At 38.6% G+C, this 16,708-nt stretch overlaps 1 protein-coding gene across 2 annotated transcripts in view; it reads left to right on the top strand.

Moving 5' to 3' along the window:
• Positions 1–16,708, top strand: part of RERG (RAS-like, estrogen-regulated, growth inhibitor) — a 113,030-nt gene that overhangs the window by 20,243 nt on the left and 76,079 nt on the right. The gene's annotated exons all lie outside the window — the stretch shown is intronic.

Here is a 16,708-nt window from a genome sequence, read left to right as displayed (position 1 = left end):
GCCAAGAAATCTGAAATTTATTTTAATCTTAGAATGCTTTTTCTATAAAGGTGCATTGGTACAGGTAGAAATAATAATAAACTTCTAAGGCACTAAAGACACTACACTAACTGCTATATTAAATTATATAATTTTCAAATCCCCACTGCCATTTGATGAATGCGTATATATGAGTGAGTGCGTGTGTGTGTGTGTGTGTCTGTGTGTCTGTGTCTATATATATGTTGGCTAAAACTACTATCCTAGAAAATCAGAACCTAAACCATCTATGGATTTTGATGATTTTTAGACTTAAAACTTGGAAAATATTGAAATACCAAGGGGTTCAATATTAGTCTTATGTTTAGCTTTTTCCTCCATTTGTGGTAAGTACCAGTCTAGAATATAGGAATGTAAGGAAAACATGTGTCCATCTCCACCGTAGACTCAGAGTTGGACTGAGAATAGGAAGATTGAAATGACATACAGTAGACATATGGCAACCTGTAGAAAACAAAAAACAAACAAAAAATAAAAGCCACTCATGGCCCTTTTGATAAAAATGCCTCAGAATGCCATAATCAAATGGAAGCATTTGATAAAATGTGTAAACCCGTAGAAACAATAGCAACCCAATTACTTCAGAACATTTACATTGAAGAAGAGTACCTCATGTTGCCACTTGGAGCTTCACCCATGCCTGATTTATACAAGGCAGATGATGAGATATGGGATTTTTGAGCTGATGAGATTTTGGACTTTGAGTAGACACTATTATGGGTTGAGAACATTGAGGACCTTGAGATGAATGTATTTTGCATGTGAAACAGATGTGAATCCTTAGGGAACAGAGAGAAGACTGTGATAGGCAGAATAATGACCTCCAGAGATGTTCATGCTCTAATCTGTAGCACCTATAAATATGTTTCTTTACATGGCAAGAGGGCCTTTGCAGATATGATTGAGGTAATGGGCCTTTAGACAGGGAGATTACCCTAGATTATCGGGTGAGCCCAACCTAATCACATGATTCCCTAAAGGTGAATAACCTTGTCAGGCTGAGGTCAGAGGCTGAAGCCAGGGGAAGATGTGACAAAGGAAGAATGGTCACAGAAATATAATGTTACTGGCTTTGAGGAAAGGGGAAGGGGATCATTAACCATGAAATGTAGGTGGCTTCTAGAAGGTGAAGGAGGCAGGAAAATGCCTCCAGAGCCTCCAGAGAGACCCTCATGACCTGTGTCATACTTCTAATCTACAGAACTCTACGATAGTAAATTTGATTGTTGTAGGCCACTAAGTTTGTGATAACTTGGATTCTTATACATAAAAATTGAATGTGGCTCCCAGAAGCCTTGATTTCATATGTATACTGAAATTACAACAAGAAGAGACTGCTGAGTATCAACATATTCTATACCGAGTGAAGTTTCTGAGCCTCTGCACACATATTCCCCCTCACTCTGAGGTTCAAAATAGCCTTTGGAAACTCAGGAATGGAGCCTCAATCAGATGGGAACACCAAATGGATGGAGATGACCAACATCCTGAAGAGTCATAGCTGGTTAATTTCTAAATTTAAGGGATCACATTGAGAGATCACTTGGGTTAGGCATAGCCTGAATGGAGTTGAGTTCTGCACCCCTTTTGACCAAGAAGGGGGTGCATTGAGAGCTGTACACAAAACAGAGGAAGTCACTAACAGTAAGTTGAACCATTTAGATTTATAAGTGAATGCCTCCTCATCAAGAGACAAGATAGGAAAAATGGAGAGGAAAGGAAATAGAGCCAGAGGTTGAGAACTAAAAAGAACCAATGCATCAAGTGTAGAGTGGCCAGGCCAGGCGATGTCCTTACAGACAAATCAGTTTGTGATTCTCAGGCATCTTTGCTTTCTATGAGTCCTGGATGACACAGTTATTCTGAGGGCAAGACCTACAGGAAGCAAAGCTGGTGACACAAGATGAAAGAGCCAGTCTCCTTGGGCAAAAAGGACTCAGCAGCCAAGACAGGCTGAGCTGAATGGTGCTCCTGGGTAATACAGGCCCAGCCCATCCTTTCTCTCTGCACTGCCCACCCCTGTGCACACACATACTGAAGACACGTGGCTATAGACTACAGTTCTGCTTCCTTCCGTATAGTCAGGAATTTATAAAGTGCAAGGCTCACATTTCTAAAATGACTTAAATTAGGTTCTCATATTTTATTGTCTAGGTTTAAAGGTCCATAAAGGCAAATAATAAAAATGGCTTACTTTATACAATATCAGGCACTCTATCGACTATTTTATTTGACCTACCTCCTTTAATAGCTCACCAACATGCAATGAATTAAATTCTGTTATTTTAAGTCCCCTATTTTATTGATGAGGAAATTGAGGCTCACACAGGTTTAACAACTTGCCCAAAGCATATATCTACTAAGTGGCAGAGCCAGTACCTGAACTCATACGTGCTCACTCCAAATGCCAGATCTTTTCAGTTTCTGGCCTTGCTCAGACTATTCCAATCAAGAATAGCTCAGGCTTAGGAATCCAGTAATATTAGGCCCAGGACACAAACATCTCCCAATTGTTTCACATTGAATTGTTTATGATTTATGAGATTCTCATTGATCTCCAAGAGAGACTGCATTTTATGATGCCTGCTAACTATAATAGTTTTATAATCCAATAGTCCGACTTCTTGGATTCAAATCTTGGCTCCTCTGCTTCCTGGTTGCACTACAATCTAAGTTACAGAACTCAGGCATTTTTGTGTGTTCGCCTGACATATTCTAGTTGCTCAGTAAATATTTGGAGAATAAAATACTGCTTTAGATTGTCATTGTAAGCATTAAGCAGCATAATTCATGAGAATGCTTTAGAACATTGCCTGACACCTAATAAATACTCAAAGTTAGCTGTCATTATACATGAAATTAAAGCCTTAGGACCTGTGATCAAACAGACCTGTGGTCTATGAGATGCTAACAATTAGGAGGTTTGGTTACTTTATGATTAGAATCCTCCCCTCATGTTCCTGGCCTTTCTCACTTCTCTTCTTATTCTCACCTAGGACTGTTTTGTTTCAGTGTCAGCAGTTAAGAAAGATTGCACAGCGTTTGTAAGAATATAAACTGCTGTGAATGCTCAAGAATAGCCTTCCCTTTCTAGTACAGCATAATTATGTACAAAATACCTACCTCAATGAATTACTGACAGTAATTGTGGAATCACCACCTCTAAAGTTCTTTAGAAATGATTTCTCATCCCAGAGAGGCAGTATGTGTTTCATTTTTAGTGTAAACTAAATGCTCACCAATCACTAAAAGCTTTTCTCATTCATGTGTTTGAGTTGACCCTAAGCATATTTTTGGTGCAAGGCCTACAGTCTTGGGAGCTGAGAACCTGATTGACCTTTACACCAGGGCTTTGACCTTGAACACAGTTGTTAATATGAAGCCGTAGCTTGGAGTTGCATCTGTTTGAGAAATATTTCCTCAGGGGAAAAGAATGATTAAGTCAAGGTGTCAATTTCTAGCATGTTTATGCCAGTCTTGTAATAAACTGACAGTGTTAATTATCTCAGTTCAGGAAGCTGAAGCCACAGTCATCTCTTCAGTCAGAGAACCTGTGCCTGGGTAAAATGAAATGATTTTTCTTTCTTTTTCCATAGATAAATATAAGAGCTGCATCCATACTATTAAACAGGGATGGGCAATGTCCTCACTCCTACGTATCTATAGATATTATCTGACTGCTTTCTCATTTGACTTAACATGACTCCAGTTCAACAAATTGTTGACCAGAGGGAGCTTACTCATGGAAACTTGAGGAGGAATAGAAATCCCTTTCTCAGATTTTAAATGGCCTGAAAGAGGGAGAGAAGTCATCGAATCATACTCTTTAGGCAGTCAAAGTTCCCACACCTAGCTTTGGGGTATCGTTTTGGATGGGGCACATGTGCAAAGCATTGAGCATTATGCTGGACACCTATGTCCCTTCCACATATGCTTGTCCATATGGCTTGAAAAACTTTCCCAAGACACACAAAACACAAAAGCAGCTGATGGATTGGCTTTTCACCTTAAGTTATTCATGCATTTGATTTAAGTCATGAATTGGAGATATTAATAGGCAGCAGGATGAGAACCGAAGCTGTGAGCCTTCCAGGAAGGTGGGTGGCATATTAGCAATGTAATTATTATTAGTGATGCAACTTCTAGGTATCTGCATGTCTCGGTTTGGTGCCATATGGCAGCAGTTACTGATTTCCTCCCATCCTTTGACCACAGTTCAATTTGAGACAAATAGATGCTGATGGATTTGGGTAATTAACTAAACCAACAGAATACAACACACATGCATGCACGCACATGCACACACACACACACACACACACACAGCCAAGCTTGCTGTGCCTTAAGAAGGTAAGTGGAAATTTTCCATGGGAAGTTATGGAACCGGAATACATAATCTTTCATGGAATAGGGTGATGGCCACCTACTTAGCAAGAGGAAAATGAGTGGGCAAGAAAGACAAAGATTAACAATGGCCTCTCTGTTGCTCCAACTCTTCGTTCCCTAATCAGGCACCCTTGGCATTCTGAGCAGTGCCACTTGTGTGAGAGGTGGAGAGGGGAGGCAGGATGGTCTTATAGGGTTTGTATGTCATTCCATTTGTGACAGCTTGGGCTGATCCCAGTCATATTGGATCTTACCCAAGGCAGTATTCCTGGAGGCATTGTGGAAATCTCCTCCACTCTGCCAGCATATCTCGGGGGCTATCTAGAATGTTCCCATGTCAGCAGTTATTTATTCATGACTATAATGATGTTCAGAAGGGCTTTATTCAAGCCACTTTGCAAGCATTAATTTGACAAGCTCTCTGGCTTTCTGGGTAGTAGATTAAACCTTTCCACAAAGTGTTCGCTGGAAGGTAATATATATAGATATTTAGAAAACAAAACAAATGGAAAAACACTCTCAATTTTTGATGGATATAAAGGACTGAATCCTTGGCATCAGTTACCATGTGCCATCTGGCAGCCTGGAAATTGGTCTTACAGAGATAGTGGATATGACGTGGTTATGGAAATTGCACCTAGAGAACCCAGTGCCCCCTGTAAGACTTCCTCTGTGAATTTCATTAAGTTCTCAGTGGTCAGACACATTCAGCCCAACATCCTGCAGCAACCAGAGGGTGAAAAATGGACACAGCAGGAGATCCTGCTGTTGTTAACCAATAAAGCAAAATAGAACTCCTTTCTTGGCATCTGAGAGGTGAACATCATGTTAAGCATTCTTGGAAGAGATGGGCTTCAAAATTTTAAGCAACACCAAGGCTGTATGTACAGTGTATGAATCTGAGATGATGGAATGGCAGTAAGAGTGTGGCATTCGTAATGGAGAGTTCACTGAACACCAAACATTTTAGGGAGATCGGGCTCCTTCTTCCTCTTCTTCGTTTTTTAAATTAAAAACATTCGGTCTAATAAAACTGATTTTCAAAAGCACATGTTCTGAGGGGAGAGTGTATATATTTTGAGAACCGAGGAGTGGGAGACAATATGTGAGAGAGTAGGAAGAGTGTTTCAAGGGACCATTCAGTGACTTCTGAATGATCATTCATGATTTTACTTAAATGCGTCTTGCCTTTGCTCCCTAACAGCAAGGCCTGGAATGTGCTGTTGAAGGAAACCACTGTTTGTTATTTAGAGCCCAGCCTGAACCCTGCAAATGTGTTTCATGCAAACATAGATGTCCCCCAGCTGCACGCACACTCTCTCCTTTTCACCTGTCGGCATATGATTTAGCATAATCCCCTAAAGGTTTTCAAAACAGGGAAATAATCTTAAATTCTTGCACAGAGTTTATGAGTCATTGTTTTGATTGTTCTTGTAAAGGTACTTACTTTTTTTTCCTGCTGTCAATATGAAATCTCACATTCAAGAGATTTCCCATCCTTTTGGAGGGAGGGATGGGAAAGTAGAGAATAAAAAGAAGCAAGCCTCTTTTCACTGATTTGCTCCTTTCTATAGGATTAATAATAACCTGAATCATTTGCCTACCACTGAAAACTGACGAACATAACACATCCAGGGGAAATGATAGCCAAAACGTTCTAAGACTGATTTCTCTCATTTGCAATTATACTTGTACTTTCTCTTACTTACAATATTTTTCCATCCAAACCGGACCCAGAGTGAAAATACCAGATGATCAGGAATATCTCCCAGCTCTAAGCACAGAACTCTTGCTCCTATATTATATGGTCATGTGTTCATTATTATATTATTATATTGTGGACCCATATGAGTTCCTAAAGCTGTCATTCTGAGTTTATCTTTCTTTGAGGGAACCAGAAGTGAGACAGAGAGCCCCAGTGAGGGCAGCATGGGATGAGTGTAGAGTTAAAGCCATCACAGTGTTCTGAGATGCAGATATAAATTCTCCAATGGAAGTCACATGGAGTTTTTGGAGAAGTGATTAGATTCAAGGGTTGGGGCATGGAATGAAGATTAGTGAGGAACATCTTGTGGTGTCTGAAAGTAAGGAAGTGCTGAAAAATGAAAGGGTGGAGGCATGTCTACCAACCTCAAATAAAAACAGTTCCCCATGTCAGGAGTTATACAGTTTAAGCAAAATAAATAACAGCATAAAGCCAAAAATATTACTGAATATAACTCAAGGGATAAAATGGATATCCTTGAGGCCATACTGAAACAAATAACCAAATAAAGGCAGTAGAAACAGCAAGTCATCCTTAGAACACAATTCCAATTAATGAATTATAGAATGCATGAGTGGAATAGAATGTTAGAATACCAGAGGAATAATCACTAATAGCAGCCATCGGTAGATTTAGTGGGTAGAAATTTAAGCAGAAACAGTATATTTGCATAGTCCCGTTGTGTCTCCCCTTAAATAAATATTTATTCCTTACAAAGAGAAAAGGGGAATTTATGGTGAAAAAAATCTGGCAGACACCATGTTAAGCAATACTGAAGGTTAGCATCATTAGGAATGAGATATACTGACATGATTATATGATGCACTGAGAAGGGCACATTGCTTCTCTGGCATTATTTCCAATAATGTATATACTCATTATGGGTTAATATCAGACAAACCACAAATCAATGACATTCTGCAAAATGGCTGGCCAGTACTCTTTAAAAGTGTTAAGGTCATGAAAGACAAGGAAAGACTGAGGAACTGTCACAGATTACAGAAGGCCAAGGAAACATGACAAGTAAATACAGTGTAGGGTGTTGAATCATATACTAGAAAGAGAAAAAAACAGCATTATTGGGAAAAAAACTGATGAAATCCAGTTGAATCAGTTGTTTAGTTAATAGTATTGTACCAATATTCATTTCTTAGTTTTGATCACTGCATTTTGGTTAAGTGAAGTAATACATAATTCTCTGTTCTGTGCTATTTTCATAACTTTTATATGTCTAAAATTATCTCAAAATAAAAGGTATTGCATAGGCAATATTTAGGGTTTTTAAAAAATACATTCTAACCCTGAGGAAAAATAACTGTAAGCTGTTGTGTTAGGCTATTGTTGTATTGATATAAATACCTGAGACTGGGTAATTTATAAAGAGGTTTAATTGGCTCATGATTCTATAGGCTATACAAGAATCATAGCAGCACCTGCTTCTGGGGAGACCTCAGGAAGCTTCCAATCATCGCAGAAGGCAGACGGCAAGCAGGCACCTTGCATAGCAGGAGCAGGAGCAAGAGAGAGACAGCGAAATGCCACACACTTTTAAACAGCCAGGTCTCATGAGAAGTCACCTACTGTCACGAGGCCAGCACCAAGGCGATGGTGCTAAACCATTCATGAGAAATCTGCCCCGTGATTCAAACACCTCCCACCAGGCTCCACCTCTGATACTGGGGATTACAACTCAACATGAGATTTGGACAAGGATACAGATCTAAACTATATTAGGCGTCCAGGACAATGACAATGACAATGACCATAACACTTGGCATTTGTTCATTCAACAGCAGCTCAGCAGTCACTAGGTCAAGTCACTGTTAGCCTTAGGGATTTTGTGGCTGACAAGTCAGGCAGATCCTGATAAAGCAGTAAGTGCCAGGATAAGAGAAGTGCATGGATCTATGAGAATGTATAGAAGCAACACTGAATTTAGGCTTGTGGGGATCAGAGGTCACAGAGCTGAAGATGAGTAGGAATGGGCCAAGTTGGAATTGACTGAGGAGAGAAGGGATAAATGATATGGATGTCTTTAGAGTGGAAGAAATAGCATAGCAGAAGTGGAGGTAAGAGAAAACAAGGAACCTTTGTAAAATGAAGAAAGAAAAAGCTAACTTGACTGGATCATGGAGTTCAAGGGGAGGCTGGAGAGAGATAAAGCTGGAAAGGTAAGTAGAGTGCACATCATGTTAAGAAGTTTGTGATTTAACCTAAATATGATAGCAGCTAGTAAAGAGCTTGAATCAAGAGTGATGTTATTAAATTTATAATTTGGAAAAAAATTATCTGGCTTCCCTATGAGGAATAGATTATAATGGGAAGATGAGGCCTTGACACTATAGTGAGTGGCTTGGAGAGAAAGTGGACAGATTTCAGAGGTCTCAGAAAGGCATAATTAACAAAAGCTAATGCTTGATTGCATACAGACAATAAGGGAGAGAAAGGATTTACTGTTTAGAATGTTCAGTTCTACATCTAGAATTAGCAAATCATTGTAGTCTACACATAAGTCCATGCTACCATGTATGGCAGCAGCCTGTGACTGCAATATGATTGTCTGAAGATCTATGATCCTTGTGTGGGTGTGACAGGCACCCCTGATGTGACCTCTAATGAGTCATGTCCTCGCTCCTTGAGTGTGCATAGAATCCGTAACTGTCTTCTAACCTATAGGAAATAGCAAGGGTGATAGGATGCCACTTACATAATTAAAAGTTACATTTCATAAGACTGTCTTAGCAGACAAGTGAGAGAGACCTCTTTGCTGTCTTTGTAGAAATAGCTGCCATGTTGTGGGAGGGCTATGTGGCAAGAAATTGTGGGTAACTGCTAGGAGCTGAGAGTGGTGCCAGCTGACAGCCAGCGAAACAGTGAAACCTTAGTCTCACAACTTTGAGGAACTGAAGTCTACTGACAACCTGAGGAGGCTTGGAAGTAAATCTTTTCTAAGTCAAGCCTCTGATGAGGCTGCAATCCCAACTGAGACCTTGATTGCAGCCTGGCAAGATGCTGAGCAAAGGACTTCTGACCACAGAAAACTATGGGATGGTAAAGGGTTCTGTTCGTAGCCACTAAGCTTGTGGCAATTTGTTATGCAGCAACAGAAAATGAATATACTCACTCCAGATACTGAGTATACTCACTCCAGATACCGTGTTCTTCCTTCTTTTGTATTTCCCATCTTTGGCTCTGTCCATTATCAGGGTCTTAAACTGGGCTTTCTTCTTGTTTTTACCTATCATTTATGTTTTCAGCTACTTAACCTGTATATTCTGAATGTTGAAAACTCTCTTTGGCTCTATCAGAACTGGGTTGACCTACAAATTAAGGAACATCTTTGCCCTCTTTGGTCAACCTAGAACTATGTTGTATGCGTAAGCCATTACCAGTGACACTTGCTTTCAGGTATTGGAGCACCCCAAGACATTCCCACTATTTACCAAACTTGTCCAACCTGCGGTCTGTGCACAGCATATAGTCCAGGACAGCTTTGAATGCAGCCCAGTACAAATTTGTAAACTTTCTTAAAATGTTATGAGATTCTTTTGTGATTTTTTTAAAGCTTATCAGCTATGATTAATGTTAGTGTATTTTATGTGTGGCCCAAGACAATTCTTCTTCCATTGTGGCCCAGGGAGGCCAAAAGATTGGACATCCCTGGAACCATGAGGACCTGTTGTAGACCCAAACTGACTTCCCGTGCTTTCTTATGTCCCTTACCACAGAAGCAGCAGGCCTAAGCTTCTTTAAGCCTTTAAGCTATCCTCATCTACTTTAATTCTTATGGAATTGAACTCTCACACCTGTAATCTTATTCTTAAACTGGACTTCATATACTGTACCCTTCTCTCTTATCTTACTGTTACTGAGAAGTGTAACATTGTAAACTACTACCTAGAAATGGATAGAGAATTGTAAAAATGGCATATTTGGGAATGTGTAGAGTTTAAGAAATCATGCAGGTTTCTGAATGTCAAGCTCCTTGGTTTGTAACCTTGCTGACATAGGTGATAACCAGGAGGCTGTGGCCTTCTGCCTTTTCCATGAATTTTTGAGAACAGATTCAGTAAGCCCTTCATTTCTTAGTCCTCATGTTTGGTTTAAGGTAATGCAAAGTCCTCTCCCAGAAGACCCTTCTTTCTAATCCTCCAGCTGTAGAACCATCTATTCAACAAATGTTTATTTACCACCTACTATATGTAAGTCACTGTTTAAGGCTATGGGAATATGGCAATGAACAAAAGAGCTTTAAAAACGAAATTTGCCTTCTAAAGGGAAAGAGATATAGTAAGAAAATTAATACTTCAATGCACAGTGTGTCAGTGATAGCTATGATGGGGAAAAATGATGAGACTAAAAATAATAAGAGTTGCAATTTTTAACAGAATAACTAGAATATTTCAGTGAGAAGATTGCATTTAAGCAAAGATCTGAAAAGAGTGAGAGAGTGAATCGTGTGGATATATGGACAAATAGTATTTTAGGCAAAGGAAACAGCAAGTGAAAGGGTCTATTTCTACAAAAGGAAGGCCAGTTTAGGTGGAGTAGAGTGGAATGGAAAAGAAGAAAGAGGTCCGGGAGATTACTGGGCAGGTGAAACTATGTAGCTTATTGCAGGTCACTATGAAGACTTTGACTATTACTGGAATAAGATGAAGAACCATTGGAATATTTTAAGCAAAGAAATGACATGTGTCACATTTAACAGTCTATCATTTCTATGCTAAGAAAACAATATGGTGTGTGTTTACAGGAGAGAGGTTGAAAACAAGGGTAGGAACATAGAAACCAGTTAGGAGGTTACTGCAATAATCCAAGTAAGGCAGGGAAAACATAGAACGTTGCCAGCATTACACAGCTATATGCTGTGCACAGCATATAGCCCAGGACAGTTTTGAATGCAGCCTAGTGGACTCATGGGGAGGAGAGACAATATGGGACTCCTTGCATTTTCTGGTGACTGATGAAGAAATCAAGAAATCTGATAGAAAGAACAAGTGATCTCTCGCCTTACTCTGAGAGTGCATGGGCGTCTGAGGCATTCTCTTAACTACTGCCCATAGAGAACAGAAAGCTATGGAAAGGACAGCTGATTTCATCCTTTCTCCAAGCAGCATATTTACTTATCTCTAAGGACTATAATTTCAGCTGAAAAACCCTTTTAAGGAAGAGCAAATAATCTCATACTATTGAGCACCCATTACAGTCTAGATACAGTTTTAATATGTTTTGGTATAAGCACACATCATGTCCACTTGTTATGTGCTAGATACACTTAATTTTTTTTAAAGTTTTCATCTTTACATTAAATATGAAAAATATATTATATCTTTATTTCTGGAGTTCACGAAAGATGAATGCCATGGCCAGGGCAGGAGTCAGAGTGGGAGCATGAAATAATCCACAAGATCATCACTTTTTGTTGACGTACTTCATGCTGCCTTCTCTTGGGGGATTTCTTCATGAATGACAATCCAAAGAGAATGTTAATAGATTAGAAAGCTTTGTGTGTTTGTGTAACTTTCTGAATATCTCTGTAGAGACACTGTGACCTTCTCTAAGTAACAGTGGTTACCCAAGCTGGGGTCCCTGGACAGAGTGTTCTGTCTTGTCCTTTGTCAAAAACCTATTCTATTACAGCATGTAAGATAAATATCTCTTCACCAAGGAGGCATTAAAGGCAACTGTGTGAGAAAAAAACAAAACAAAACAAAACACTGCTGGAAATACATGAACATTGGACTGGTGAGCAAGGAACAGGAGTTACAGTCTTGGCTTTCTCGCTAATTAACCATATGGCCTTGCAAACGTAGTAATTCATCTCTCTGGATATCTATTCCTCATCCTTAAGATACAAGTATTGCCTGTCTAGGACCCATTCTAGCTCTGGAACTCTATAACCCAGTTTGGTGTTCTCTATCATTTACTCTGGTGGGAAAACATTCTCTATGTCCTCATATGTTCAGTATTTATTTATTTCCTGATAATAAAAGGGAGAACAATATGTAGTCTCATAAAATTATAATAAAGTCTGTAATTCATCTAGTGTAACCCAAGAAAAAGTTCTCAGCCAGGTGCGGTGGTTCACACCTATAATCCCAGCACTATGGGAGGTGAAGGCGGGGGGATCCATTCGAGGTCAGGAGTTCGAGACCAACCTGGCCAACATGGCAAAACCCTGTCTCTACTAAAATAGCTGGGTGTGGTGGCGGGTGCCTGTAATCCCAGCTACTCGGGAGGCCGAGGCAGGAGAATCACTTGAACGAGGCAGGAAGAGGTTGCAGTGAGCCAAGATTGTGCCATTGCACTCCAGCCTGATCAACAAGAGCGAAACTCCATCTCAAAATAATAAAAAATAAGTTCTCAGAGCATTTATTTTTGCTATTAAGAATAGCTAAATGACTAAGAAAATGTGGTAAATATGTATGGCCTTAATTCACAAATGTAGCTGACACTGTCAAACTTAAGACCCATCGGTGTTATGGCTGGTCACCGAATAAAGTGTGAACAAGTAAACAATTGTGCTAAGACCCAAGACTTAAGGAGTTTGCTGACTTCCAGTCGAAGCACATTTAGTTTGTATTAATATAGTTAGACTTTGGATTTGCTAAGTACTGCATTTACTCTTCGGCACATTTTAAGCTTTACTTTCCAACAAGAGTAGTGTATTTTATTAGTATTCAGCATTGTGCTTTATTCCTACTTGTTGCCTTGAGAGCTGGTTCTACCCCTCTGCTCTTGAAAGGTCAGTTTTCAAAGTCTATTTCCTCCCACCATCTCCTCAAAGATTATGTTGATCATAACTTCCAGTTTAGCCTGAAGTAGTGGAAAAGTTTTATCCATCGTTAAGATAGTTGCATAGTGAGTGAGATGAACTAGATGGTCTAATTATCTCTGTGGGAATCTTAATTGAAATCAAATTACCCCATGTTAATTTTTTTCTAATAAGAAGAAAAAGAGGAAAACAAGCCAAGCACCCAAGTTCTCCTCCATTTTCTGCTTAATAGTGAAGTTAACAAGAAGCTTTTCCCGAGTATTATTCATTGACTGGGATCATATTGGCTGTCCCCAGGGCCATCGACTCTTCCCAGCTGCTCCATTAATCTCTGGGAAATCCCCAGTGCTGCAACTGTCACTGTATAGTTAAATGCTTTGTTATTTTCCGCATGGTCCTGTACTTCGGCAGCTTATTTTCATTAAATAGCAAGGCCTGTTCTTTGTCATTTATCCCATATGGCTGTGAAGAAGTAGCCTCCATGTCTTTCTTGGTTTGATTCCTTCTTCTAAATTAACGTTTTCTTCTCCTCCTTTTTCTCTTCCTCCTTCTCTTCTGCCACCTTCTCTTCTTCCTCCTCCTCTTCTCTTCCTCTCCTCCTTGCTCTTCTTCTCTTCCTCCTCATCTCTTTGACTCAAAGCCAGACTATCTAAATAATATATTAGATTGATATAAACTAATTTTTATCTTCATTTTAACCTCTTCTGAGTAGAGAAGATTTAAAACATTAGAATTAAATGTGCATTTTTAATTTTTTTATGTTTTTCCTACAAAGGTTAATCTTTGACTCGAGCACATGGCCCAGCAAACATCCAGACAAAATGAAATGCTATAAATGCTGAACAGGAAAAAAATAAGTAATTTCACTTCCTGATATCATCATGCTACTGATTTTTATATAATCTAAAATATAATGTATTTTTAAATATAATTTGTATAGCTATTTGGGTATCCTCTGAAATAATGTATATAAGAGAAAGCTTATCTATTCCTCTAAGATTTACTAAAACATTTTTCTAAGTCTTGTATGTTCAACTTTTTAATGGTCATTGGTCATTGAAAAAACAGTTTTCCAGGTTTTCTCAGTTCAATTTTTGATGTTATATTTTTCTAAAATATTGCCCATTTTTATATCTTAATATATGTTGGCATAATTTGCTTCATAGTATTCTCAAATCATTGTATAAATATCTACTCTATCTGTAGTCATTCCTCAAATTCTTAAGTTTTTTCTTCTGTTCTTTTTTCTCATCAGCCTTACTAGTGTTTTATCAAATTTATGTTTTGTATTAATTTTTTTTCTTTTCAACTTTTGTTTTTGTTTAGGGGGTACACATGCAGGTTTGTTATATGGGTAAATTGCATGTCGCTGAGGTTTGGTGTGCAAATGGTCTCATCACCCAGGTAGTGAGCATAGTTTTTGATCCTCACCCTCCTCCTACCTTTCCCTCTCTAGTAGACCCTGGTGTCTAGGGCCATAACCTGATAATATGGGAAAGAGTTTAAAATAATTGTTTTCCCCCAGAGAGCCCAACCTCAGAATTTTCCCTTAAAATACCCTACTGTTGCTAAAAAATGACACAATTACTTTCATACAGGTTGGAGCATTTCTTGACACTAACTGAGGTGTCTTCACCTAGCGGGAGGTAGGGGCATTCCAGGAGATCCAGGGGAGTGAGGGATTCTAAGAGCAGATGGCCACTCTGCTCTGAATCACATTGCAAGCTCCCTAAAGAGCTTCTCTGAGAGTTTCTGAGTCCCCTGTCCATTGATTCTCAGTTTTAGGGTGCACATTACAATTATGTGAGAGCTTTAAAAATCTTGACGTCTAGGCCACGGTTAAGAATATGTGAAAGAGGATTGATATGAGATTGATATCACAGCAGCAAAGGAACTAAATATTTCGTGTTCTATATTCTAGTTGTTGAAACATGGCAGAATTTGGGTCCAACTTATGTGTATTCTGGCAATTGTGGCAATTAATCTAAGATTAAGTACTTCAGGGAGAATGAATATTATTTAATATAAATATAGCCATCAGAAAAAAAAATTGGGGGTCTGCACCTGTCCCTGAGATCTTGCCTGCGCAGGAATGTAGTCAATTCTGGCGGAACCATATTGAGGCTATTTATGCAGTTCCTAGTCTGCGTTTGACAAATTACTGGAGCTGTTTTTTTGTCACTTTCCATTGGAGTGTTTTATTAGGTTAAGGGAAAATAAAATTACAGGAAAATAGAATGTCCTTCTCTATGCCTGCCCCCATTCTTTCTTGTGGTATTTCAAATTATGGAATCTATGAGAGACCTCCTAAGTACCTCAGTTCAGATTCTGAAAGGACTCCTGAAGGTTGACCTTCTTAAAATGTTAGAAATACAGGGAAAATCACATAATTTCCCACAAGCTGACTTGGCAATATTCATTTTTCACAATTCGTCTCTGACTGATTTTATGACACACCTTCTGTCGTTATGATTTGGTGTCATCGGACGCTATTAAATTCATCACTTCAAACACACTGTGTTCCCAGGTTTACAGCCTGTAATCATGATCCGGATCTCAGTGAATTCCTGATAAATGAGACTCATCCTGATCATGTAGCATAAGTCGGGGGAAACTTTACTGGATTTAGAAATTTCAAACATTGTGGTTTATCACATATTCTCTAGAAAATTTTTCACTGGTCATATTTCTTTTTTTTTTTTTCCCTTAAGAAGCAAGCCAGTTTCGAAAAGCGGAATACATCCACTTGAATATAAAAAACTCCTTCTTCCTTGCAAGACTGCTCTCATATACAAAGGAATATTGAATATTCTCCCTCTTGTTTCAACTAGGTTCATTTGGATTTACTACCTGTCACTACTGTATTAATATATTATTCACATTATAAAAAATATAAAATGTAGACATTTTGGAAGAATGAGATTAAAATAACAAAAATAGAAGTTTGAATATTTTCTTCTTCTATATCTTTGGAGACTAGTGGTGTAAATGAGGAAATGGACATAAAGACATTAAGTAATTGATTTCTTCCCTTCTCTGATTTGTGTTCACCATCACATTCTGACTCCTGAGTGTCACTGGGTTTGATGTGTCCTGGAGAGTGACAGCGATGTAGAATGAATTTCCATAAATTCGCATCGCACGTTTTACTTTTAGAAAGATTATCTGGCTTCCTGCGAAACTTTGATGGGCAAACAGAGATATTAAGTGTTTGTTTATAGGCTCCTCATTCTACTCTTTATGGAAGATGAAAAGATAGATAGTTCTGATGAGACTGGGGACTACTCCCAGCTGGGTTCATGACAGGTTAACCCTGAAACAAGTAAGTTTAGGGTAAATTTGGAAGACCTTTGTTTTCCACGCTATTTATGGGCCTGTGTAAAAGCTGTGCTTTTTCTGGATTTGGAACAAAGTACAATAAAATTATTTTTCTAAAATGATGTATGGAGATCATTTATTTAAAGAAAATGCCGTAATAGCTTCCTAATATCTCAGAATGACAGATTGTAAAATAAGATGTTGTAGGCATAAAACTTTACATAACGTGAGGGAAAATATTCGTCTTGGGTTAAAAATTGTACACCTGAACTAGAAGCTTCGATTGAATACTCCATTTCATGTCTCCGTTGATTTTCTTTCACTAAAAATTGAGATAAATGCCTTTTTTATCTGAAAAAAAGAAATGCTTTTCTTTACTAATATATATTTCAGGAAGATTACAAAGTTTTGAATTTATATAC

The sequence above is a fragment of the Mandrillus leucophaeus genome, unplaced genomic scaffold (assembly GCF_000951045.1).
Source record: "Mandrillus leucophaeus isolate KB7577 unplaced genomic scaffold, Mleu.le_1.0 Scaffold383, whole genome shotgun sequence".
Classification (NCBI taxonomy): domain Eukaryota; kingdom Metazoa; phylum Chordata; class Mammalia; order Primates; family Cercopithecidae; genus Mandrillus; species Mandrillus leucophaeus.
This window is presented reverse-complemented; position numbering and strand designations above follow the sequence as displayed.